The 27284-nt window shown below is 40.3% G+C and overlaps 1 long non-coding RNA gene across 1 annotated transcript; it reads right to left on the reverse strand.

The window, feature by feature from the left end:
• Positions 1-955: 955 nt before the first annotated feature.
• On the reverse strand, positions 956-26417 carry LOC123862444 (uncharacterized). Its single transcript, XR_006795221.2, has 4 exons — positions 24507-26417; positions 8393-8544; positions 2553-2657; positions 956-1142 (listed from the first exon to the last, which is right to left on the reverse strand). It is a non-coding gene; the product is annotated as an uncharacterized LOC123862444 (long non-coding RNA).
• Positions 26418-27284: the final 867 nt, after the last annotated feature.

Below are 27284 nucleotides of genomic sequence, written 5' to 3' on the forward strand. Positions count from 1 at the left end.
GATTGCTAAGCAAGTGCAGCGAGGAATGAAAGCAGCCCTCCTTCAGCATTTGATAAGTGATTCATGTTATGTGCACTGAGGTTCATGCTCATGCATTCCGTTTATTAAGGTCATTCAAAGATGACTTTTTTTTTTTTTTAATGTTAAGGAAGAAAGGGGCACCTGGCGAGCTCAGTCGGTAGAGCATGCAACTCTTGATCTCAGGGTTGTGAGTTCGAGCCCCACGTTGAGCAGACAGATCACTTATATATATATATTTTAAAGATTTTATTTATTTATTTGACAGAGAGAGAGAGAGCACAAGCTGGAGGAGAGGCAGAGGGAGAAGCAGGCTCCCCGCTGAGCAGGGAGCCCTATGCGGAGCTCAATCCCAGGACCCTGGGATCATGACCTGAGCTGAAGGCAGATGCTTAACCGACTAAGCCACCTGGGCGCCCCCAGACAGATCACTTAAAAAAATGTGAAGAAAAAAGATGGGAGGTTGTGCATCAATATGGTAACTACATACATCTTTGTGACTATAGCTGTTTCTCCCTTTCCAACTTTCTTTGTCACTCCTTTTCCCTTTATTCTTTTCTACATTTTCCAAATTATGTATACCAAATATTTTTACAAAGAGAAATCTAAATACATTTTAAAACGTGTTAAAATTATAGCCACTTGGTCATATTACATAAAATAAAAACACACTTGGCTAAGCATATTGTTATGTTAAATCTAACAGCGCTAGCTTGGAGTGCCTGCTTGCCGTGAGTTCTCGGAATGCTAGTCATAAGACCCCAATCTCCTACGAATGGCTCCGTCAGCATGATTATTGGGACAGATTCCATTTTGAGGGCTGTGAAAATGCTGGTTGCTAATGGTGCAGCGTATTTTCCGTTAGAGCGTAAAGTCATCCCTGCCTTTCTCTTTCCTGCTTTCTTTGTCCTTCCTTTCTTTCACTTACAGTCTGTTTTTTAAGAAGCACTTTAAAACTTGGATATTCTTGTCTGGTTTAAAAGGAGTGCAGAAAATTCATTCACTCACCCATTCATTCATTCCATCAGTATTTCTCAAACACTCTTATGTGTGCCAGGCCTATTCCAGGAGCTGAAATACAGCATGGAGGAAAACAAAAATCCCCGCCTGCATTGAGTTAAATCCTAGGGAGGGAAGCCCAAAGAAATAAGACAATTTAATTGACTGAATTGTAAGCATCATGGTGATAACTCTTATGGAGGAAGACTGAACCAGAAAGGAGGAAAGTGAGCTTGAGCAGACAGGGTGCAATTTAAATGGGTGGTCATGGAAACCTCATGAACTAAAAAGCTGTCTGAGTCAAGAAGGCAAATGGGTGGAAGCCCTGGGACCATCTGGGGGTAGAAACAGGAAGAAAAGAGGCTTTGAGGTGGGACTGCGCAAAGGGGCAGTGAGGAGGCCAGCATGGCGGGAATGTGGAGATGGAGAGCTGTAGGAACTGAAGTCCAAGAAGGATCGGGCACCTGATGAGAGGACTTGCAAGCCATTATAAGACTCTTGTGTTTGTGGAGAGTGGGATGCAAAACCCAAAGGTTTTGAGTAGAGGAATGACATGATGTGACTTTCATTCTAACGGAATCCTTTTGTTGACTAGGTTCATGACAGACTGGAAAGGGCAAGGGCAGAAGCAGGAAGAACAGCATTTCAGGCACAGCTAGTAGACCAGCATGATCTCTGTGGAGATGGTGAAAAGGGGAAAAACACTGGATATTTTTTAAAGATTTTATTTATTTATTTATTTATTTATTTATTTATTTATTTATTTTTTATTTAGAGAGCAGGTGGAGGGGCAGAGGGAGAGGGAGAGAGAATCCCAAGCAGACTCCCCATTTAGCACAGAGCCCATCCAGGCTCTGTCACAAGAAGGAACCAGTAAAGGAGACTGAGAAAGACTGGCTAATGAACTGTCAGAAAAGTTGGTAGAACATGATGTCCAGGAAGGCAAGTGAAGAAAACATTTCAATGAGGAGAGAATGATCAGCTATATCCAGGGCTACTGAAAGATCAAATAAGATGAGGGCTAAGAACTGACCCATGGATTATCATTATTAACACTGGTGACTTTGACAAGGGCAATGACTTGTTGGAATGAGTTCAAGAGAAAAGTAAAGGAAGGAAACTAGACAGAGTAGGCATGGATAGCTCTCCCCAGAATTTGTTGAATGTAGATCAACACAAAGACTTCTCAGCTACCTTCCTTGCCATGGTTGTGGCCGGGAAAGAATTCACCCCATGTGGTTCAAATGAAGAAACTTTAAGAAAGTGTTACTTGTGGAGGTGTGGGCTACTTTGAGAGAATGAGCAACAGATACTGAGGTACCCAGGAACTAACTACAGTGGGAAGCTGTTACTACCTCTAAACTGAAGGGACAAGGAGAAGAGATCAGGTTAGTGGACCACAATGAGAGACGAAAGATCAAAGAAGAGCCACCCAGTGGAAGCTGTGGTCATGGAGGGAACCAGATGTTGCCTGAAATAGAGCATGGAAGGAAGGAGGGATCCAGGAAGAACTACCCCCAAACCTTTACACTCACCCTCTGATCTCCAGATATTGGCCAAATCTAATCATAAGTCCACCAGCAAGGGAGCTCAGGAGATGTGGTCCACAAGGGTCATCCTCCCACGGCACAAAGCAAGGCCTAGAAGAGTGGAGAATGAATCAGCAGGTGCGGGGGGCGGGGGGGCGGGTGGGTAGGACAGAAAATAACAAGCCCAGAGGGGTTGCCTGAACTTGTACTACAGAAGTGGAAGGATGTTAGTTGCATCATAAAGGCCATGCCTTTTGCTTGATTGAGCACTCACGGGATAGTTACCGTATCTTTCCTGTTGACTAGCATATGGCATGAAGAAAATACGATGACTCCAAATAATACTAAACAGGCTTTATACAGGACACCATACTTGTGTAGATTAGCACACTATGTTTACTTAAAATGGGAAACAAATATTTGACTAAGTCTCCAAAACCTGATTCAGTGATAGCAACCAATCCATAGGAAGAACTATAGGAGTTCCACAATGTTCTAAGATAGTAAGTTGTGTGCACAGCTAAAATAGAGAGGGTTTACTTAATAACCAAGGCGATTTGCATTTAACTGAGAGGGAAGTAAATGTGTACTGGTAATCCACATGCAAAGTATGGTCTGTGATTATAAAGCCAAGTAACAGCGTTATACGGTTAAGTCACGTGTGAGCGTATGCGCATGGACCATTCACAGAAGGGAATTAAAGAGGGATTCCAAAGTATACTAAAATCAGCATAACCACTATGCCCTCCACTCCTGCCCCCAGCTCCTCCTCTTCTGATTTTGTATATAATACAAGCCCATCCAGGAATCATCTCTCTTTTGTCGAAGGGAGAACAGCTTTACACAATATTATGTTTTCAATAAGATCCCATGAAGAGCACACTTGAGGTTTCTTTTATAACTTTCCTAATCATCTTCCACCCAATACAATTAGCATTATCTAAATTAGTTATCAGTTTACCAAATTGTCTCCTCCTTTAAAAAAAAGTCATATTGCAAAATTATAGGTATAGCCATGGACGGAACCAGTATTCTATGCTTGCAGACATTTGGAGAGAGATAATGTTCTTAATCCTAATTAGAATTCTTTCCCTTTCCTATATGAACTTCTCAGAATCAGGGGTGACCTTATTTTCATTTGGATAGAGGCCTGGTAAATCAACTGATTTTCATTTGTCTTACAACACATCACCTCCTATTCAAATGTGTTTATTTAAGCTCTGGGCCTTTTACTATCTTTCTGCATTACTGCTTCTCCCAAAAATATCCATTTGGAATAGAATGCATTCATTTCCCTTATTCTACAATATGATCTTTAGTACATTTTAACCACTGTTTGAGCCCTAAGTCCTGCCTTTTGAGGCTAAGCTTCCAAGCTCAGTATTGTCATGTTTCTATCACTGTGTCTCACAAAGATCATGAAACTCCTGGTTGTCTGTCAAAGTCTGTTCTCCCTTCCTTCCCCAGCACTAGAGTTTAAACTAGGCAATTGGATGCCCAGCTAGACACTACATTTTCAGCCTCCCTTGCAACCGAATGTGGCTACATGACTAAGTTCAGGCAATGGGATGTGTACAACTTCTGGGACCTCCAACTTTAAAGATGAGGCACATGTCCCTGTGCACCTATCTTCCCTATTATCGTAAGCTGGGGCATGTATGTGACCATGTCCATGCTTTGATTAATCAAAGCCAGCTTTGATTATATGGACAAGGACAATGCTCTAAGGGATGGCAGATCAACAAGACAGGTTCCTGAAAGACCAGGTGGTGTATAACTTACCCACCACCTTGGAATATTCTACCTAGAACTATCTTCCTTAAGACATTGTGTTTAAGTTCTTTTGTTACAGCAACTTTACCTCCACCCTAATTAAAACTCTTGTCTAATCAGCTGAACTTCTTAAATATATCAGAAAGGATGAGGTTAGATCAAAGTGTAACTGCTTTCAAGCTGGAATATCACGTTTCCTTAATTGTTCTGTTTGAGTAAGCAAAACTTGGACTTATCCAGAATATTTTCCTTGACAAAGTCCAAATCACAACTCTTACTCTCAACTTTTCAACATCTGGTCTTTTTTCAAAGATTGTTCACTCAAACTAGAATTTGAATAAAATAATTATTTCCAAGTAACATTGTAGCTATTGGCTAAGTTAAAATAGGATCAATTATCCAGGAACGTTCATTTGTTGTTTTTCATGCACTTTTTTGTTGAGGACTTCTAAATTCAGGTTCAAATGGCATTAGAATCATCAACAACAGCAAATAATAATAAAAATAACAAAATAAAAAAATAAACTCAAACAATCAAACAAAAAAAACAGAGAAATTTGGATCTTGGTCTTTTTGATTTTCCAGTGGGTGGATATGGGTATCCATCTGTTTGGTTGCTGAAGTGAACAGTAGTATTTGTTGGTATAATTCTGAGTTGTCACTCAAAATAAGAAGACATCTTTCCCAAAGAAAGGTGATTCCTGAAAACACTGTGAGCTATAGAAATATATTTCTTTGTAATTCTTCAGGAAAGTGTTCTGCATCTTGCTAATACTAGAAAGAGCTTATGATGGCCCATTTGCTGCAATAATGAGGCATTTTTTAAAAGAAACAGAGCAAATCAGCATGACAGTTTTCTCGGGCCCTGAGGTTGTAGCAATAGATCTATTTTTTTCTTAAAAGCCTTATTTATTTATTTTAGAGAGAGAGAGAGAGAGAGCAGGGGGAGGGGCAGAGGGAGAGGGGGAGAATCTCAAGAAGACTCCCCACTGAGTGCAGAGCCTGATGCGTGGCTCAATTCCATGACCCTGAGATCATGACCTTAGCCAAAATCAAGAGTCGGGCACCTAACTGACTGTGCCACCCAGATGCCCCACAATAGATCCATTTTTATCTTTCTAAATATTCATGGGGTTTGGTACAAATATCCCTTAAATTGTCTCTTCCTCTCTGACTTTGGGGCCAGCACAGTGTATGGGTGCAACCCCACTCACAAATGTCCTAGAACTACTGGAATGCTCGAAGGGCTGATGTGTACTGCTGACCCTGTGTCCCCATTATGAGATCCAGCGGCAGGGTCTTGTGATCGGACTTTTTTTAAAAAATAGAATTTGCATGATTATGGCAACTAAACCTAGAAGCTAAACCCCAGTCATGTGGCTTCTGCCTTGAAGCTTCATATTTCTGTTTTCTCTGTGCTCCTAGGTTCGACTGAGAGAGGCTGGAGCTTCCGCAAGGATCCAGCCACCCACGCAGATTTAGCTGGGACACAGCCCCCTTGTATCTGGGGCACTGCTCCTTCCTAAGCAGCTTCTCTGGAATCGGACCCCCACCTCCTGCCATCTATCCCACTCTCACATGTTGGTGTTTCTAAGGATTTGAACTTTTAATCTTTTACTGATTTATACACTCACCCTGGGGGGTTGTATTCATGCTTATAACCTGCCCACACAACTGTCAGTTGACTATTTCCAGCTGTACCTCCCACAGAAATTTCAAAGTCAAAATAACCAAAACTTAGCTTCAAGAACTCTCTTCATAAGTGCTCCTCCTCTCTATTTCCTATTTAGTCAATAGTAGCATTATCTACCCAAATCAGAAACCTAGGGGGAAGCCTTCACTCCTCCTTCTCCATCAGCCCCTCCTTCTAAATCTCTTCCTTCACAAATTCTTGCTGATTCCACCTTTTAAGTGTCAACTCTGTCCCTTCCTCCTTATCACCACACATCAAGTCATTTGTCTGTTTCTGAATCAGACTCTGGATCCTGGTTCGTTAGCATCTCACCTTTAGTTCACTCTCATCGTGCCACCAGGGCAATCTTTCTAATATGAACATTTCTCACTCTGATGGTCCTTTGCTTAAGAAAACCTAGGAATTCCCCATAGAGTAAAGCCCAAAGCTCTCAGCAAGGCACACGAGCCCTCCTGGTGCTCATCTTCAATCATGGCCCTGGAAGCAGTTCTTGCTGCCAGCCTTCCTCCAGATAAAGTGAGCTGCAGGTCTTCGTGTCTCAAGCATGGATGACATTGCCCACGTAATGGGCATTGCCAGGAATGTTTCTCTCCACTCTGTTGGCCCATGACCTAGCTCATGCTCTCCTTCTCTTGACTACCCTGCCTGCGTCTCTCTAGACAAGGTTGGTCACACCCTGCCTCACACCATGTTGGTGCTGTGCACGTCTGTCTTTATAGTGGTTATCTCACTGTAGAGCAATTACTTCTTTACATCGTTTTCTGTTTTCCCAAACTAACTGCAAATTCCTTGAGGAGTGGAATTATTTTGCAATCATCTTGGTATCTCAGATCTACTTTAGAACTTGGCACATAGCAGGTTTGATGCATGTTCCCTGAATGAATGAACAAATGAACATGCTGCTGAAGATGTGATTACTCAAAGTGGCTCTATTAATCCAGATTCCCCAGAGAGAGAGAACCAATGGAATATATACATATAATTTTATGTGTATGTATGTGTGTAGTATAAAATATATAGTATAATATATATACACACATACACATATATATCCATGTATAACTCATAAATATCTGTACATATATATATAATAAGGTATATATAAAAGGAGATTTATTACAGGAATTGGTTCCCGTGATTATGGAGGCAAAGAAGGCCCAGAGTCTGGCATCTGCAAGCTTTCTGTGTCCTAAGAAGCTCCTGCCTACCCTGAGATCACAAAAATATTATCTTATACTTTCTTCAAAAATCTTTAGAGTTCTAGCTTTTACTTTTATGTGTGTGATCCATCTTGAATTGATTTTTATGTAGAACGTGATATGGGATCAAGTTTCCACCCCCATCCCCCAAATGGATATCCAGTTGTTCCAGCATTTGTTGAAAAGATTTCCTTTCCCTATTGGACTACTTAGGTACCTTTATCAAATGATTGTAAACATGGGGCTCTCTATTCTGTACTATTGCCTATTTATCTGTCCATATGCCAACACCATATTATCTTGATTACTGTAGCTTTAAAATAAGTCACAAAATCAGATAGCAAAGTCCTCCAAATTTGTACTTCCTTATCAAAATCCTATTAGATATTCTTGGTTCTTTGCATTTCCAAACAAATTTTAGAATCAAAATTTATTCATATACTCTTAAAAACTTAAGTTTAAAAGGTTTAATACAGCTATGCATTCAAGTAGAGTTCTTTGCATTCATGTCTCTGTGTATGTTGAGACACTAACATCTTGGGAATCACATACCTCAACATGGGAATCAATTTTTATTCCCATTTGTGCACGAACTACCTCCAAATCTTGTGGCATATTGCTTCTACCAGTGAGTCATTTGTCCTTAGCCAGCAGCTCTGCATTTTTAGGACTGGATTGATTAACCAGATCCTATCACATTGCAAACACAGCTAGCCACAACAAAAAATAGCTCATTACTTTGACTAAAACCAAGTGAATTCAAATATCAAATTTTTAACTGATACATAAAAAAGATTGTGGCTTGGAATGCCTGGGTGGCTCAGTTGTTTGGGGGTCCAGCCCTTGATTTCGGCTCAGGTCATGGTCTCAGGGTCCTGAGATAGAGCCCTGCCTCAGGCTCCATGCTCGACAGGAAATCTGTTTGAGATTCTCTCTCCCTCTCCCTCGGCCTCTCTCATCGCCGCCCCCTCCCCCAAATAAATAAATCTTTAAAAAAAAAAAAGATTGTGGCTTATTTGTTTGTCTCAAATAAGTCCTGCTGACCAAGTTCAAACAGAATTGGTAATTTCTAAAATGTTCAGAAATGCCAATTAAACCATTCTCTAAACTAAACTTGAAGACATTTCATTCACATTGCTAAACTAAGTTTTAAATAAAGATTTCTAAAAAGAACAACTTACCATGACTTAAATATTCTTTCTGCAGGGTATCATAGAGTGATACTTTCCAAAGCCAAGTTCCTTTATCCATCATATGGTAATTAATAACAACAGGGTAGTAGGGCTTCTCTTTTTAAATTCTAGTCAATTCCATCCTTTCCCAGAGATTCTTTCTGTCTTGAGAAAATGGTTTCAAAAAAAAAAAAAAATTAACCAGTGGAAGGGGAAAGGGAAAAAGAATTCTTTCTTATAAAATTAAATCTTCTTTAGCAGACACCAGCATGTACTTAACATATTCACGGAAGTATCCCCTCCAGTGATGTTGCAAAAGCCACGCAAATAATAATTGTCGCTAAGTGCACTACATTGACAGTCAATATTGTATTTTCCAGGCTTGTACTCATTATTCTTTATAGTATTCATGCATTTTGTGAAAGATCAAAAGATTTACACATCATATGGAGTGCTTTAGGGAATAACTTGCTGAGTACTTTAAATGCACAATGTTCCACAGCCTTTTAAATACGGATTTCACTTCTCTCTTCTTTGTGATAAAGAAATAACAAGATAGGGCTAGATGTTTTTTTCTTAATATAATAAAATGGCTATTTTTAAATATAAGATAAAAGTTTGATATTTTAATCTGTAATTCTAAATACAACTTTGTGATCCAAAACAATAAACTGTGGTTTTCCTTCTTTACAGGTGTTGAAAAAACAACCGTACAGACCAACTCTTGACGGCTTCGCAAACAGTCCATTACACAGACACGCCACAACTTTTTTGCAGTTACGAAATAATAGAACGGATTCATCTGCCTGAAGACATTGAGAGTATAGACTCCATGGCTCCAAAGCTTTATTCCACAAAGCTTTAATAGAAAATAAGGTGGGAAGAGCCACCACCAACCATTTTTCAGGGGGCATGGATATAAAAACAGAAGGGAGAAAGTTCTTAAGAGAAAGGGAATCTGAACTAGAATTTTTTTTTTTTTAAGATTTTATTTATTTATTTGAGAGAGAGAATGAGAGCGAGAGAGCACATGAGAGGGGGGAGGGTCAGAGGGAGAAGCAGACTCCCTGCTGAGCAGGGAGCCCGATGCGGGACTCGATCCAGGGACTCCAGGATCATGACCTGAGCCGAAGGCAGTCGCTTAACCAACTGAGCCGCCCAGGCGCCCTGAACTAGAATTTAAATAAAAACTTGAAACATTAAAAAAAAAAAGGAATCTGGCTTATTGGCTCCATATTTTCCTGATCTGAGATTTATCAAATGGAGTTTGAAAAGTTCACCTTTCCAAGTCTCTCCATAAGCTCATGGGCATTTCTCCCACTCATAAGGTTATTATCAACAATAACGTGAATGGGTAGTTATCGATGTGAACACCACCAGCTGAAAGACACTGTTGTGCAAACAGCTGCTTTTAAGAGAAAACAAAAATTTCCATCAATCACCTAGGCCAGTGTGAACCACACCAAGAAAGACAAGTGCCCCAATACCCTCAAAAATATTAGTGATTAGACATTTTAGGAACACCTCTTTCCAGGTTTTGTGTTCGTGTTTGATAAATCACACCAGTTTGTTGTACAAACACTACTTGTCCAGATCAATAATTTCAATGTCTAGTGTTTTGGGGGGGTTTTTTCGTTTGTTTGTTCGGTTTTCTTTTACAATGTCACTTTTCCCTGGTGCTCTCTCTAGCATGTATATTCAATAGGGGAGTAGGAAGGGGGCAGCTGAAACAGAACGGGGTAGGGAAGACCCTATAATATCTTAGGATAGGAGTCCTGACACCATACTACTTTAGGATACTGTGCAGATGACACGTTTTTATGCTTTCCAAACCAGCCACATACCTGAAAGCTTTTGCTGCATAGGAAAACCCACAAGGAGGATAATGTTGAAGGGGCCGATGCAAAGCACATGTGTCAGCCCGCGATTGGCAGAAGAATGTCAGTGGTTTTTAACCACTTTGCACGAGGGTGCAGACAAACACCCTTTATTTTCTCCATTTCCGTCACCATGTTTTCCCCCCAGCAGACTGAATTCTGGTAGAAGGGCATGAATAGGAGAGAAGGGCTCATCCTCATCAAGCTTTTCTTCCTGAGAAGCCCTTGTCTTCCTACTGTGGGTGGGGGAGGGAAAGGGTTGGGGCAAACTGGAGAGTGTATTGATTCGGAGCATTTCACTTTACTCCAGAACAAACTGAGTGAAAACTGTTCTTTAATGAAGCATAACAGTGTAGAGAATTCTGCTTAAATATTTGCTCAGATAATATTTTCTTACTCTGAAGCTATGAATCTGGCAACAGAGACAGATTAATAATAGCAATGAGCCCTGTGGCTGTTTGAAGAGAGACTCCGTGTATCCAGAGGTAGCAATCAAATAAGCTGTGATAGCTTCCACCACAGAACCATATACAGATTGCCAAGGGGCTGTCCTCCACAAGCCTGAGTGGTTAAAGCTGTGACACTGGGCTTCTCCGTCCTAGAGTGTCACTGTGGCCAATGCTACATGAAATGTGCCTTCTGATTCAGCGTTTGCTTTGGAAACCATAGTTCAGAACACTTGAAGCTTTTAAACGCGTATTTACATTTACCATCACGATAAGTAACATCTGCATAAGAATCCTGAACCACAGAAGCCCAAACAATAAAACGATTGTAGGGAGAAAGAAAAAAATATATATACAACTAAAAACTATAGGGTTTGGGGGGTTTTCTCTATCTCTCCCTTTTTTTTAATGAGAAGAAAGAAGAGAGGATGAAAGCAACAAAATAAAGTGAGATTTGGTTTTCCCTGTCGGATGGTCAGACCGTTTGCACCCAGGGTTGGTGACATGCAAAGTAATAGGCACTAGTAGAGCTGCCCGTGACCTTGGAAATTGATACATTTTGTATAAAGGGCAATCTGGCAATACATATCAATAATTTTTACAATGGGGGCACCTGGGTGGCTCAGTCGTTACGCGTCTGCCTTCAGCTCAGGTCATGCTCCCAGGGTCCTGGGATCGAGCCCCGCATTGGGCTCCCTGCTCGGCGGGAAGCCTGCTTCTCTCTCTCCCACTCCCCCTGCTTGTGTTCCCTCTCTCGCTGTGTCTCTCTCTGTCAAATAAATAAATAAAATCTTTAAAAAAAAAAATAGTAATCTTTACAATGGACTTAGAAATTCCTCTCCTACAAATTTACATTGAGGAAATAAGTAGAGAGGAAATGAAAAATTTTAATTTTGGCTTTGTTTGTAACAACGGAAAATTTAAAACAACCTGGATATTCAAAACAGGGAATGGGTTATAAAAATACGTGGAAGAGGGTGCCTGGGTGGCTCAGTTGTTAAGCATCTGCCTTCGGCTCAGGTCATGGTCCCAGGGTCCTGGGATCGAGCCCCGCACCGGGCTCCCTACTCCATAGAAAGCCTGCTTCTCCCTTTCCCACTCCCCCTGCTTGTGTTCCCTCTCTCGCTGTGTCTCTCTGTCAAATAAATAAAATAAAATAAATAAATTTAAAAAAATAAATAAAATAAATAAAATCTTTAAAAAATACGTGGAAGATATATACAATCTCTACTAAGAATTTAAAAACAGTGATACAGATTTGATATGAAAATATGTTCACAAGATATCATGTGAAAAGCATATTACAGAGCAATATTTTTGTTATGTTCTTGATTTTGTAAGTGCGTTATATGTCCCAATACAGAAAAAGAATGGAGATTATCTCAGATAAAGTAAATAAACTTGTTTTCTTTCTTACTGCTCTATTATCGAATGCATTTATTATGGGCACAAGTTCATTTATAATCTGAATTAAAGCTACAAAATGACTTCCATTTTGAACAAAGATAAAAGCAATACATTTTATTTTAAAATAAAAACTTGGGTGCCGAGCACTAAATTCTAGTTTTAGTACATAAATCCACACCTAAACGGTTCATATATATTTACACAAAAATCAAATCCAGAAACTTAGACCAAAGGTGGCAATATTAGTCAAGGTTTAGTTATACAGAGAACAGAATCTACTCTGGTTCACTGAGGCAGCAGTGAATTTATTACATCATACAGCGTCATTTATGGAATGGATGTGATCGCCAAAGAAACAGATTCTAGGCTGAGTTTCTAGAACAGCCCAAAGCAGCAGACCTGTTAATTCTTCTTAACTCAGTTCTATATTCGTGTCTTTGGCAAACATATCTGATTGGTGAAACCAAAGTACATCGGAGGACTTAGCTGGAAGGGGGTGTAGGAAATGTAGTTTTCAGCTTTCTAGCTTCTGCAGTTCAGAAAGCACACAAAAGGGGGACTGAATGTGGAGTGGGTCAATCCAAAGCTATTCTTTAGCAATTGAGCAAAAGAATGTCAGTCAATGTGCTGAGAGATTCCTATTACTATTTTGCCGAGTGATTGTTGTAATCCCTCTCTACGACGTTTCCATTCATATATCAAGATTGATGGAGGGAAAGAAGTATGGTGGACCGAACGTGTCTAAAGATCAAACTGGTCAGAATGACAAGTTGATAAATTCATTAATTAGCCTTCTCTTTATACTTCCCCTTCTTTAAATAAATCTTTATGTTTTAATGAAATATCTTTTTTCTAATTTGAACTTCTTAATATAATTATGTATGTTTCATAAAGTTTGCACACACTTTTCAAATATAAACACAATTTCATTTGTCAATAGCCTTTAATAAAGCAGAGATCTTAGTTAAATAATTATCCTTCTAAATTGACTAGTAATAAATGCTTAGTTCATAGATTTTTTGTTCTCTGAGTTCTTACTTGCAGGGGTATTTTCAGATAATGGTACACATAATCTCCATGTATTTTTCTGTCTTTCAACATATGGGTTTGGGTATCTGTTCTTAATCTTTCACTGGCAATGATAATGATTTATTATTGCCCTCTCCACTTTCTCTGCTAGAAAAATATTATTCAGCCTTCAAGAGTCAACCCAAATATCTCCTCCTCTGAGAAGGCTTTCCAAATTCCTTGTCAGAATTTTATTATTTTCACCCTCTTTCTCTACACTGTCACTACTAGAAGACTTAACACTGTGTGCTGTAATGAGTATAATACCTGTCTCCAAGCCGGCCTCTGCCCCTCCCTCTCTCTGAGAGACAGTTGAGAACAGGTTTTGATCATCAAACCCAGGAGACTGGGGTTGTATGTGTGTGTGGGGGGGCGGGGTGGGGGTGAGTGCATTGAGAATGGAGGAAGATCATCTAAAGGAAAATTCATGTGCTCTTAGTGGAAGGAGGAGGAGGGAAACCAATGAAAGTCCACCACACATACAGAAAACATCCTAACTGGATCTCAAAGGCATTATACTGAGCAGAAAAAAGTCAGTCTCAAAATTCACATACTGTATGAGTCTGTTCCCTTTTTTTTTTAAGATTTTATTTATTAATTTATTTTGAGAGAGAGACAGCACACGTGCAAGGGTGGGGGGAGGGACAGAGGGAGAAGGAGAGAGAGAGAATCCCAAGCAGACTTGCACAGAGCATGGCACGGGGGCTCCATCCCACGACCCTGGGATGACAGCCTGACCCCAAATCAAGAGTCGGGTGCTTAACCAACTACACCACCCAGACGCCCCAGCTTTTTAAAAAAAGATTTATTTATTTATTTTTAAAAAGGGGGGCAGAGCGAGACAGAAACTCCAAGTAGACTTCGCACTGAGCCCGGAGCCCTATGGGGGGCTTGATCTCACAACCCTGAGATCACGACCAGAGCAAAACCAGGAGTCTGACGCTTAACTGACTTTGCCACTCAGGCGCTCCCTGTATGATTCCATTTATATAACACTCTCAACATGTCAAAGCTACAGAAATGGAGAACAGATCAGGGGCTGTCAGGGGTTAGGGGCAGTGGTGAGGAAGGGAGTGGGCATGACTATAAAGCAGTGGCAAGAAGGAGGTCTGTGTAGAGATGGCATAGTTCTCTGTGTCAGCTGTGGTGGCAGTTACGCAAATCCACATGTGCAGCTCAGAATTGTGAAGAAAAGAAAATGTGATCCAAGAAAATCATATCCAACAAGGCAAATGTTGTTCTTGTAGGAAAGCTACAGCTAGATATTCTTTTTTTTTTTTTTAAAGATTTTATTTATTTATTTGAGAGAGAGAGCAAATGAGAGGGGGGAGGGTCAGAAGGAGAAGCAGACTCCCTGCCGAGCAGGGAGCCCGATGCGGGACTAGATGCGGGACTCGATGCGGGACTCGATCCAGGGACTCCAGGATCATGACCTGAGCCGAAGGCAGTTGCTTAACCAACTGAGCCACCCAGGCGCCCTACAGCTAGATATTCTTAAACTGAAAACAAACAACAGAAAAACCCTCAGAATTAGAGCATCCATACACCTTTCTTGAAAAAACTACTGAGAATAAAATTCATCTTATTCCGAGATTAATCAAGATTCGTAACTTAGAATGAAGAGGCTGTTGAAAAGGGCCGGCCGTGAGCATCATATTCACTTAAATGTATTAAATGAACTAGTATGATACGTTTTTAAAGATCGTAATCTCAGTATTATAAATATGGGTTTTGTACAAATAATAACAAAAATTACAAAGTGAAAAGAAAGCACTGAGTTCTAATATTCTCTTATTTCACAGAACGGCTCAACCATATTGAAACAGATATAACTCTAATTCAAAGTTTGTCATAATTTTTTTCTTAAACTTAAAGGTATCATTCAGAAAACACAAATCCTTATCATGAAAAATATTGAGTTAAAATTCAAAAATGCCTGAAGTTTCTTTTTTCTTTTTTCTTCCGTTAAATTAAAGGAAAATTGCACCTATTTTGGTTTTGCTTTATTAAAAATAAATTCTAGACTATGGTCCCTGTTTTATAAAAGCATTTCTCTCTCTGGGTCTCTGTCTGTCTTCCCATGTCATGTATGTGTATACACAGAAAGACATCTGAAAATATATTCATCTAATGTAACGTTAATGTTATTTTGGGGTGATTGAATTTGAGGTGATTTTAAATATTCAGCATTATTCTTCAATGTCTGCTTCTTTTCTATATATGTGTTTCATTTTTTTGTAAAAATAGTGACTTTTTTTCCTTACTTAAAAATACGGATAGAAAACATGTCACTAAGTCAACAGTTGTTATTTCCATGAGGCAGATTTATTTATAAATTATTTCTTCTCTGTACTTTAATTTTCAGAAATAAAATAAATGAATAAAATAATTTTAACTTTGAGGAAGAGGAGGAGCAGCAACCTGAGCAGCAAAGAAAGACTTTCTCAATACTTGAAGTTTAGTGTTGAAATTAGGGCTAAAGAATAACAGCTTAGGAGGACAGGAGGATTGAGAAACACTGGGCTCCATTTTTAGGTTCTTTCTCTGTACTGCTCTAAATCACTTAACACTTTTTGTTTCTTGGTAGTCAGATCTGCCTGCTGACAGACTGACTGTGGGACCGCCATCACAGTGATTTGGGTTTTCAACAAAAGATGTGGTGCTAGAGAGGTTCTCAATCCCACTGATTTGAAGATACATCTGTGAGAGCTTCAGTTCATGTGGTTTCGTTTGATGCCCTGGGAGAGGACTGGACACATCCTCCAGCCAAATGGAAACATCTCTGGAATTGGGAGAGGGGCTAGAGGGTGTGGAGCAAGCTGAGAGTATCATGGAGATCTTAGTAGAGAAATCTGAGAAGAGTGTAGCATTCAGAGTAAGAAAATGTACTTCAGACACCACCTAAAGGGGTAAGCATCAAAGCCCATTGGTGTAAAATGATCTGACTTCTAAGAAAGTTCTATGGCTTGGGACCCAAGCATCACATTTACAACGAACTTCTCATTAAAGGCCAGTGGTACTCAAACACAGTCCACTGTAAGATTTACTTTTTTGCAAATGCGTCCAACTTTGCAAGTACATCCTACCTCGACATTGGCTTACATTCACTTGCAGATCTACATTGGGTCTCCCACCTACATGAAGGTAAAGAGAATAGGAGACTTGACCAAATATGGCCACTATTCCTGTGAAGCACACTTTCCATGACCTGTGTCCAGAGAAGTGGCCTGGAGTCGGAGAGCAGAGCTGTCCTTTCTGGAAGTTAAATTACAACTTAGAGGAGCATCTGCTAATCAGAATATCTGACATTTCTCAAGGACTTAATGTGGACCTGCAACTGTACTAAGTATTGGGCACTCATTATCTTATTTAATCTTCATGATCTTTATTAACCTTACTTTATAGATGAAGAAATTGAGGATTGAAGAATTTAAGAAACTTGCCCAATGTTATGTGATCACTTAGCTGGGTAGCATGGGATCCAAACTCAGGTCTGACTGTCCTGAACATTGTACATCCTTGTTGATGTCTGCTGCTAAGGGGGAGGATAAGGAAGACTGGTGGTGACTGCAAGATGTGATCTACTTCAACAATGGAAGGCAGAATTCCTCCTCTTGGTTTTAAACCCCAGAACAACTTCCTTTATATATTATGGCCACATGTAAGAGTACCAAAAATATAAATTAAAAATAACAACCACAGATAATGCCTATTCTTTTTTTTTTTTTAAGATTTTATTTATTTTAGAGAGAGAGGGAGAAAGCACCAGCGGTGAGGAGGGAGAGCGGCAGAGGGAGAGGGAGAAGCAGACTCCCTGCCAAGCAGGGACCCCAATGTGGGGCTCCATCCCAGGACCCTGAGATCATGACCTAAGCTGAAGGCAGACGCTTAACTGACTGCACCACCCAGGCACCCCCAGATAATGCCTATTGTAAAACCACACCTACCCACTTAAAAACCCTCTGGATTTACCAGAATACAAAGAAAAGAATAATTTAATGTACTTTACAAAAATGCATAAAGGTTTACCAATTTCTCTTATGATGCAAGACCACTGAACATGTCTGAAGTCATGGGTGTTTGGAACATATTTAGAAATATTGTTTCTTCATAATGGATGTAATTTTAATTAGATAATAATGTTTTCTGTTTAAGGACCACAGATAGTGGATAATGCAAAACCACTTACATTTTGCTCGATGTGCAATTTATGTTATTTTTACACATAATTTTGCTTCTTATTTAGTTTCCTATTGAATATTGCTTATTCAGACTACAAATCAGTTTGTTTTCCTTGAGTGTAAACCAACCACATGTTAAGAAGAAGTAAGAGTGTAGGAAGTGGCAATAAACATGCATTTCCTGAATAGATCATCTGGTACTGAAGCCTGAAATCGGTATTCTTTGAGGACACTGAAGAGGTCTACCCTTGTGAAATTTATGGTCTGGTTTTAGAGATAAAATATGCACATGTAAGACACCTTAAATTTTTGAAGCAAAACATTAACAAGAGCAAAAGAGAGAAGATGTGAAACATAATTAGATAAAAAGTAATAAGTGTGAGAAGATCAGAATGATTAGAACAACGATGTAACTAGTTAGTGAAGATTTTTGAACTGAAGTTTTTATGAAGCTTTCCTAGGCTGAAAAGCTTATAAAAGATAATCCCCAACACCTAGTCTATGTTAAATAAAAGTTGCTGCTTGATCTTTTTTTATTCATATTAAATATGCCAAAAGACATACAGGGTCTTCTAGCCGTAGAGTGACGAAGTGAACTCTGCTTTTCCTTTAACAAATGGGAAAGACTTTCAATATCTTTCTTGGTTTCTTTTTAAGAAATAAGTATTTCAATGCTTTTCCTAGATATCAGAGGCTAACAATGCCATATGTAAATTGCCTTTCATTCCATACACATTTGAATTTATTTGAGCAGAGGAGTGTGGCCATAAAAACCTTAATTTAATATACATTTTAGGATAAATAGCTATTAGATCTATTAACTTATGCCAGGGTGAGGAATTGGATGACTCATGGCTGGTAAAGAAAATGTCACTATACAATCACACATAGATAAAAATTGAAACATACAACACAAATATTATTTTCGCTACAGAAGAAACTGAACACATCATGGTGCTTTTCAATACAGAGTGACTTTCACTTCATCTTTGTACACGGAAGTTCAGAAATTAACTTCTTTGCCAAGCAACCCGCTTTTTTGCTGTGAGCACGTCTCTCAACCCAGCCATTGCAAGTTCTCTTATCATATTTCCTATTATAAATGTCTCCAAATCCTAAACTGTAATCCTGGCATGGCTCATAATAACCAGATAGCTGTAAGAGAAATCCTAGGGGAACCATTTCTGTCCTCTGAACTTCCACTCAGCTCTTTTTGGTAACTGTGCAAGAGAGAGGTGAACATGGATCTGACTCATTGTTGTAGGTCAGCCTTAGCATGGCTGACCATGTGGGATCGTGAGAATACTTATTAGATTTCACTGACCACTAATGGAAATTGTCATAAGAGCACTGGAGAAGGGGCAGTTCAGTAAGTTGGACTCCGTATCTTTAACCCGTGCGTGCGCGTGCACACACACACATACTCCTTCTCTCTCTCTCTCTTACTCAGTCATTCTAGTTCCACGCCCCACTCCCCCCCCCTTTTTTTTTTAGCATTTCTGGATATCTGTCTATTATTTCCTTTGAACAAAATGTTTTGCCACTTTAAAAACACATGTTTGTAAACTATTGTTCTGAAAGATGAGGTATACGGCCTTAAAAGTTGTCTTTCAACTTAAAACTGCTACTTTTAAAGTTGAATTCTCAGTAAAAAATACTGTATATCAATGAAGAGAAATACAGAGAAAGAATTAGTGTATCAAATAAAATGCATTCAAAACAAGGGAAAATAAAGGGTAGTATTTAGTAGGTCAAAACTCTTGATCTCTTGTTTTTGAGAAACAAGAAACATGATCAAGGGACCACACTTAATATCTTACTCAAAGAGTCTCAATCAAAATTCTTTGCATGAATTTAAGATTATGTAAGCATAAAATTGTCATCTCATAAAACATATTTGTGCTTTCCAGGATTCTGCTCTTACGCACACATAAAACCACAAGAATGGGCTTGGTCCAGTTATCTATTTTTTTTTTTAAGAGTTATCTATTTTACCTCCGATGGACTCTGAGAAACAAAATTGTTTTAGAGGTTTTAGAGGGTTTTAGAGGGGAGGGGGTGGGGGATGGGTGAGGCCAGTTATGGGTATTAAGGAGAGCACGTATTGCATGGAGCACTAGGTGTTATATTCAAACAATGAATCATGGAACACTACATCAAAAACTAATGATGTACTGTATGGTGACTAACATAACATAAAAAAAAAAAAAGAGTTATCTACTTTAAACGTGTGCCTCGTGTTTCATCCTAGGCTCACTCAGGTTGGATGCTGCCACAACACCAGTCCTCTTAGGGGAAGCTGCCTTAGTCTATGGCAGACACGCAAATCAACTTGGAGATACTGACATCTTTTATTCTAACTATTGTACAGAAACCAGACTCAGCAAAGAACTTTGAAAGAAACCCACTTTTTTTTTTACCCCAAATGAGTGTGATATCTAACAAAAATAACTAATTGAGCATTACAGTTTCCAAGTGCTCTTTCATTACCTATGAGCTCATTGGTCTTCCAAATAGCCCCGCACGATGAGTACTATCACACTCGTTTTCTTTTCTTTTCTTTTTTAAAGATTTTGTTTATTTATTTGATGGAGGGAGACACAGCGAGAGAGGGAACACAAGCAGGGGGAGCGGGAGAGGGAGAAGCAGGCTTCCCACAGAGCAGGGAGCCCGATGTGGGGCTCGATCCCAGGACCCTGGGATCATGACCCGAGCCGAAGGCCAGTCGGAGCCCAACGATTGAGCCACCGAGGTGCCCCTCACACTCATTTTCTATTGTATTGAGACTGGAAGAGGCTGGAGGTGAATTTGACAAAAACTCAGATTTTCTGACTCCAAATTCCCTACAGAGAACAAACCCACCTCTGATTTAAAGCTCGACTACACTTATCGTGGTGAACGGTGAGTAATGTACGAAATGGTCGAGCCACTATGTTGTACATTTCAAACTAATATGACATTGTATATCAACTATACTGCAATAATCAATAAATTAATAAAGCTCAATGTGCTTTTATTCAAGGGCAATATCAAAATTTCGATATTGGGGTTTCTGGGTGGTTCAGTCAGTTAAGCAATGACTCGATTTTGGCTCAGGTCATGATTTCTAGGTCATGAGATCAAGCTCTTGATGGGCTCCACGCTGGGTGTGGAACCTACTTAAGATTCTCTCCCTCTCCCTCTGCACCTCGCCTGCGCTTTCTCTCTAAAACAAAAAAATTGTTGGGCGCCTGGGTGGCTCAGTCGGTTAAGCGACTGCCTTCGGCTCAGGTCATGGTCCCGGGGTCCTGGGATCGAGTCCCGCATCGGGCTCCCCCTGCTCTGCGGGGAGCCTGCTTCTCCCTCTGCCTCTGCCTGCCACTCACCCTGCTTGTGCTCTCTCTGTCAAATAAATAAATAAAATCTTAAAAAATAAAAATAAAAATAAAACAAAAAAATTGTTTATATCTTATGAACTCTATAGGCAAAAATTTCCTCTCTTTCAATGTATTTCTTTGACATACTGTTTACAGAAGAGAGAACAGAGACAGCATTCTGATGTGAACATAGATGAACTTTTCAAGTATGTTCTTGGATCCATGAAACATTTTCACCAGTTCCTCTCATTCGTTATTATAAATGGAGTCATGTGGTCATGTGAATATATATATACAAGAACGAATGTAAACTGAAAGCATCAAAATGCTTTCAAAATGTGATATAAGGGGTTGGGTGCTCAAGTAATATTGCACAATTATGGCAGGTAAGTCCTTAAGAGCAATCTTATTTCATGGGGAGCAACAATTATTCTGAGCTGATTTATGTGACTGAGGAAGAAAAAGAACTTCATCATTTATAGTGACAACAGATCTTTTGACTACATTGAATCATATTTTCTAACTAGTCACTAGGCAGTTAGATTTAATCAAGTTACAAATCTGTAGTAATGGTCAAAGTAGTTGTGCGTGACATCACACTCAGCTTAAAACAAAAAGAATTTAGAAATTAAATATCTAGTACTCAAGCTGAGAGCTTAGTGAGAAGTGTTTATTACTTTATTTTTTATACTTTTGAAAATGTGGTGCATGTACATAATAACAAAAAATTAAAATAGTACAAAACAATACATAGTAAAATTTGTGTATCAGATCACTTGGCCCTCATTCCCAGAGGTAGCCACTGTTAGGTGCTTCTTATTTATCCTTCTGGACGTAGTCTATGTGCAGATAAGCATATATACGTATATGTGTATTTCCTTTCTATGTTTACACAAATGGTAGCACATCACACAGATTATTCTAGATCTTGTTTTTTGCCCTTGATGTATCTTGAAAGTTAGCCTATAGAGCTAATTCATGCTTCTTAACACTTCCATAGTGCTCTTTTTTATAGATGTACTATCAATGAGATATGCCCTACAGATTGGTTCCCCCAGTCTTTTGCTAGTATTTGAAAAATGCCATATTGAATGTCATTGTACATGTGCCTTTATATATGTAGGCAGGTATAACCGGGAAATAAATTCCTAAAATAAAATTTTTGACTCAAAACATGTTGCCTCACTGAGAATTTGTGACATAGTTTATTATTTCAACCAAAAGCTACTCAAAAAAGATTTATCATCATTAAGAGGGAACGGAATCAAGAGTGTTAATGATCCTCCTTCCCAAACATCACACTGAAATGGAGTGAAAACCTTTATCAGGAAATGCAGTGTGCGTACACGTACATGCGCGCGAGTGTGTGTGTGCGTGTGCGTGTGTATGTGTGTGATGTGAAGGTCAGAAAAAAGAACAGGGTAATTTCCATCATTTGAGGTCTAGTTACCCATTAAGACCTCTGGGAGAAAGGCTATCAAAAAACAATAATCCACAAAGCTTCTCTCTTCCTTAAGGCTTTACGGCTCTCACCACCTCTACTGCATGCTGGCATGAAGTGGATGAAAACGATACATGCCATAATAGAGAGAGAGATAGATAGATAGGATAGGTCTCTTTTCTTAATCATGAACAGTGGTCTGTGCAGAGAAAAAACTCCCTCATCCAGATCTGAGACTTCTTATTCCTCAAGGGTATCCTCCCAGTCTTGAGAAAAGATAAGAAGAAATTAGACATATCTAACACTTCTCCATCTTAGGAAGCAATTTCGTAGGCAGCTTTCCTGTAACATCCCACTGCAGTTGGGAAACTCTCCCCGCTTAGCCGAGAATCCCCCGAATTTCAAGGTGCCGAATAAAGGAAGGGTCTGCGTGAGCATAATGTTTGCATGAGATAAAATGTAAAACCCCATCTTTTCTTTCTTTTCACACGCACACCGAAAATTAAAATTACCGAGCATATTTTTCTAGCCAACTGCCAAAAACCTGAAATGGAGTTTTTTTTGGTCTTGCTCTCGATTGCTGATGCTGGCTTCCTTCGAGGCAATTCAGGACAGCATCTGGCTTACCTCATGTTCCACTGAAATACAGGTTCTGAAAAGCAGCCTGAAGATGACATTCTGGGAAGAGGAACTCTGTTCTGGGCAGCGGGGGAGGGACAGGGGAGGCCGGAGCCGGGGGAGGTGTTAATGCAAATGTATTCCCTGGGCTTATTTGCTGGCAGACCCAGCCGACACCCAGCCATTTGAATGGGGGCCAGCAAGCTGGCACGTCTTCTGCTGGCGGAGTGTGAGCCCAGCACAGCATCCTGCTGCTGTTGGCCTGTATACAGCGGTCTTTCTTCATCTGACTCGCCACCACTGTGGCAGACTCAACAGGTGTTGCCAGGGACACAGTGTGCTGGGCAGCTGTCAACTTTCCATAATCATCTCTGTAGCATATCCCTTTCTATTCTCCCACCCTGTCTCCTCTCCCCCTCCAGCCCCTGCACACCCCCAGCACCATTTGGGCCTTTGCAAAGGGCAGAGTCAGGCAAAGATTCTGGTCAAGGTCATCGGGAGGGGGGACCCCTACCTGGGCCTCAGCTCAAGTGCGATAGGATTTTTACAAGACACAGGCTTTGGGGGTCCGCTCAATTATCCTTTCTATTCTATCCCAGCCTAAACTAGTCAGGCCTCAGTTTCCTCATCTGAAAAATGGAGAGACTATTTGTTGTCTATGTCAATGAGATAACATAGACAAAATACGTAACACTAAGCGCCCAGTTCTCAGTGATTCCTCTCCTCCCCCAGCTCCTTTTGAGTTTCATTCTTAAAAACCCTAGGCTTTCACAACCGCCCTTGAATTCCAAAGATGTGAAGCCTTGCTCTGTTCTGGGGCTTCCCTCCCACTCTTGTCAAAGTCGGAGCCAGAAAACACACTGGCCTGTGAAGGTCTGGGGGAGATGCCAAATGGATGTTTTTAAAAGGCAGGAATATACAGTTATTTATATTACAGCCTTGCTTGTAATTCCAGATGTTGGAAATCCCTAAATGTCTATCAGTAAAAAAGAGATAAATAACCGGACAAAGAAATGATGGCATTCTATGCAGCAGGTAAAATTAGATAATTAGATTAGTTAATTAATAAATTACCTGGATCATTTATATAAGCACATATAGCTCCTACTGTAGGCCAGATGCTTTATAAATATTAACTCACTTCAACCTCATGAAAACCCATTATTATTATTGTTATTTGCTGATGAAGAAACGGCATGGAGAAGCAGAGCCCCCTTTATGTGGACCAACATGGACAGATCTTACAAACAAGGCTGGGTGCAAAAGGCAAGTTGGCAGAACTGATGTAAAGTTCAAACATGCTCAAGGAAATATGTTATTCACGGAACACATGTGTAGAAAATTATAAAAACAAGGACAGGAAGAATACGCACCAACTTCATGTCATCGTTGCCTCAGAGCAGGGGGAGAGGGGGACGCATAAGGGAACCCTACTTGTATCTCTAGGATCCCATTTATTTTATTTTTAAAAGGACAGCATGTTAAAATTAGATAGTTCTGGGTAATGCATACAATGTTCTTAAGTAAATTTCCCTCTGTACTTTGTATGGTGAAACAACGTATACACAGAAAAAGGCATAAAATACATTTGTAAGGTTTCACAAACAATTATTAAGCAAAGGCCATGTGATTGCCATCCAGGTCAAGAAAAAGAATGTAAGAGCCCTTGAGGAGCACCATGGATCCTTTCCCAACCGTGACCACATCCTGCACCCCTCCCAGCGCTCACCTCCATCCTGAGCTGTGCGATGCTTATGGCCTGACTTCTCTCCTACGATTTCACCACCTATGTCTGCATCCTCAACAATAGAGTCCAGTGATCCTGTTTCTGAACGGTAACAAGTGGAATCGTGCAGTCGGTGCTCTTTTGTGGCTTTCTTTCTCACGATGTTGTATTCATGAGATGCACCTGTGTTGTTCCTTGCTCATTGTCATTGCTGAATAGACGTCCACATTTAGTTATCCTTTTCGTTCTTGATTGACATGTGGGTTGTCATCTCTGTAATCTTTCAAGCTCAAAAGAAAAGATAGATACTTTGTCCAGTATATTGCGATACCCAGGAAATGAATATCTCCAGATATTTCCTCAGCTTCTCTTTCAGAATGGATGAGAGTAGCCTTCAATGTTTAACCAAGAAAGACATTTTCCTTCTGACTTACTATTGATTTATTTTCTTTAGTTTCTTATTCACAAAGTCAACAGGTTGCTTTTCTTTGCTATTTGATTTGCCTTTACATCGTGAAGTACTGTAGTCCGGAGGGGACTGGCGGGGCCATAATCTAACCCAAGGCCTTTGTTTTACGCATGAGGAAACATGCATCGTGCCCTGCAGCTCATTTGAAAATACATTTTAGTAGCTCTGAGACCTATAGATGGTGACTTGGTCCCTGGAATAGAAGTTTTAAATGTTTTATTGTCTCTGGCAGCTGGTTAATCGTATGTTTAAGAATAAAGCGTTTCTAGTGTTTCTCTGCAGGGCAAATCTACTCTATATGAGACCCATACTGAGTGCCACAAAGATGTTGCCAAACGTCTAAATGAATTTTTCCCCTCCTCATTATTAATTGCTATACAGCATTGCTTTTAAAAAACCACCCCAGGCCCCAGTCATGGGGAGGGACGAGCCCACGAAACAGCATTATTCTCCCAGCACATTCCAGTAATAGGGCCAAGTAGCAAAGGCATTTCTTTATTGTAAGGACCTCAGCAGTGCCGTAAAAGGCATCTTCCTGCTCTCCAATACTGCCATTAATATGTAAAAGCTTAAGCTTGCTAAAGGGATTATTGCACATCCTATCTGATGGTAAACTGGCATTGCAATGATTACATGTATCTTTTCGTCATTTTCTCGTAAAACATCTTAACTCTTGAACAGTATAACTGGCCTCTTACTAATGTTAATGATTAAATCAGCATAAATGTAACACACTGCTTTAAATGGAAGGCATGTTTGCAGTCTCCAGGGTTTTGAATGTATGCTTTACAGCATGGTCATTATATTCATCGTATACGTGTGTGCATGTGTGACAGTCAGTAGAGACACCCTTACTTCCAACCTTCATGGACCCATATACTCTAGCTACTGGAGATCAAGTAGCATATACCAGCCGGTGGCTGGATACATCTACTACTCCCCAGAATACAGTGCTCCAACAGTACAAGAGATCGCGCCCAAGCCTTCGATAGGCTGTCCAACCATTTAAGCAGGCAGGCTACCACTGGGTGATAAAGTACTTGTAACCCTTTGGTCATGAGTCTATGAGTCACTGTTCTTTTTCTATTTTTATTTTTTTGTCAAAAAATGGGTTCCGTGGCCTGAGGCAATTCGTGGGAGCTACAGTGTTGATGGATCAGATGGTAATGCTAGGAGAAGCACTCAAACAGGCAAGTATGTGTTGTATCCGAAGTATGTGTTGACTCCAGTAAGATGAACTGCTGCCCCCTCCCAGGTGTCAGGGGTTAGATGTGGTTGAACGACCACCATGTGGCTTCTCTGAGGAATGGTGGCAGGCTGAAGGTTCAGCATCCACCTCTGCAGCTAGTGGGTTGGACTTAGCAGTAGCAGAAGCTAGCTCAGATTTAATGAGCGTGACTCACATGGTGTTGGGCCATGTACAGCCTCAATCCTTTCTACTATGATCACTACATCCATGGGTCATTCAGCAACCATCAGGATGGCTAAGGAGAAAGGCTGATTAATATCCACAGGATGGGTCAAACTCTTCACCTGTTTGTGAAGAGCCTCTTCTGTGGAGGTCCGTCACAAGAGACTCAAGGGTACACATGCTTTGTGGCATTCCTGCAGGCTTTCTACTTACGTCTTCCCCAGCCTTCCTTGTCGCCAGTCTCCCACTTCTCTTCCTTCTAGACCCCCTCACCAATCAGTCAAACTATTTGCCACGACCCAGGAGCCCATGTACATACCATGTATATTCATCAAACCTCTTCTACCTCCACACGGAATGGACACAATGTACTTAGGAGGCCATACCTAGTACTCATCATCCCCTACCTCCACTACCTCCACATACCTAGTACTCATCATCCCCTACCATCCCCTACCTCCACTACCTCCACCGGTGTAGGTGGCTTGTCTGGTGGGAAAATCCAGACTCTCATCCCTAAGGGACGTGAGTCCCTGGTTATCATGGCCTTCTCAGGCCATAGTCCTGCACTTGTCCACTGATTGTTAAAACTGGACATGGAAGCACCAGAGACACACCAGTGGGTATACTGAACATCAACCATATTCTTCCCTGACCCCATTGTGCAGCAGCAGCCCTGCCTGCTCCTGGTAATTAACCATCCCATAGTGCCCTGCAAGTCAGACCTCCCTTGGCACCACTCCGAGCTTGTTGCTAGTTGTGGTAATTGTACGTACCTTGCTTCTGATGTATAAAGACTGCTAACTATAATCCCTCTTTGTTCTCAGAGAGCCTAGTTCTATAACAGCATCTCTGCCACCACCCCTGACCTAAGCTGGGGAAGAGGACAGCCACCAATAAG

The sequence above is a fragment of the Mirounga angustirostris genome, unplaced genomic scaffold, assembly GCF_029215605.1.
Source record: "Mirounga angustirostris isolate CCGP_5_RB_7025 unplaced genomic scaffold, mMirAng1.0.hap1 SCAF_9, whole genome shotgun sequence".
NCBI lineage: Eukaryota > Metazoa > Chordata > Mammalia > Carnivora > Phocidae > Mirounga > Mirounga angustirostris.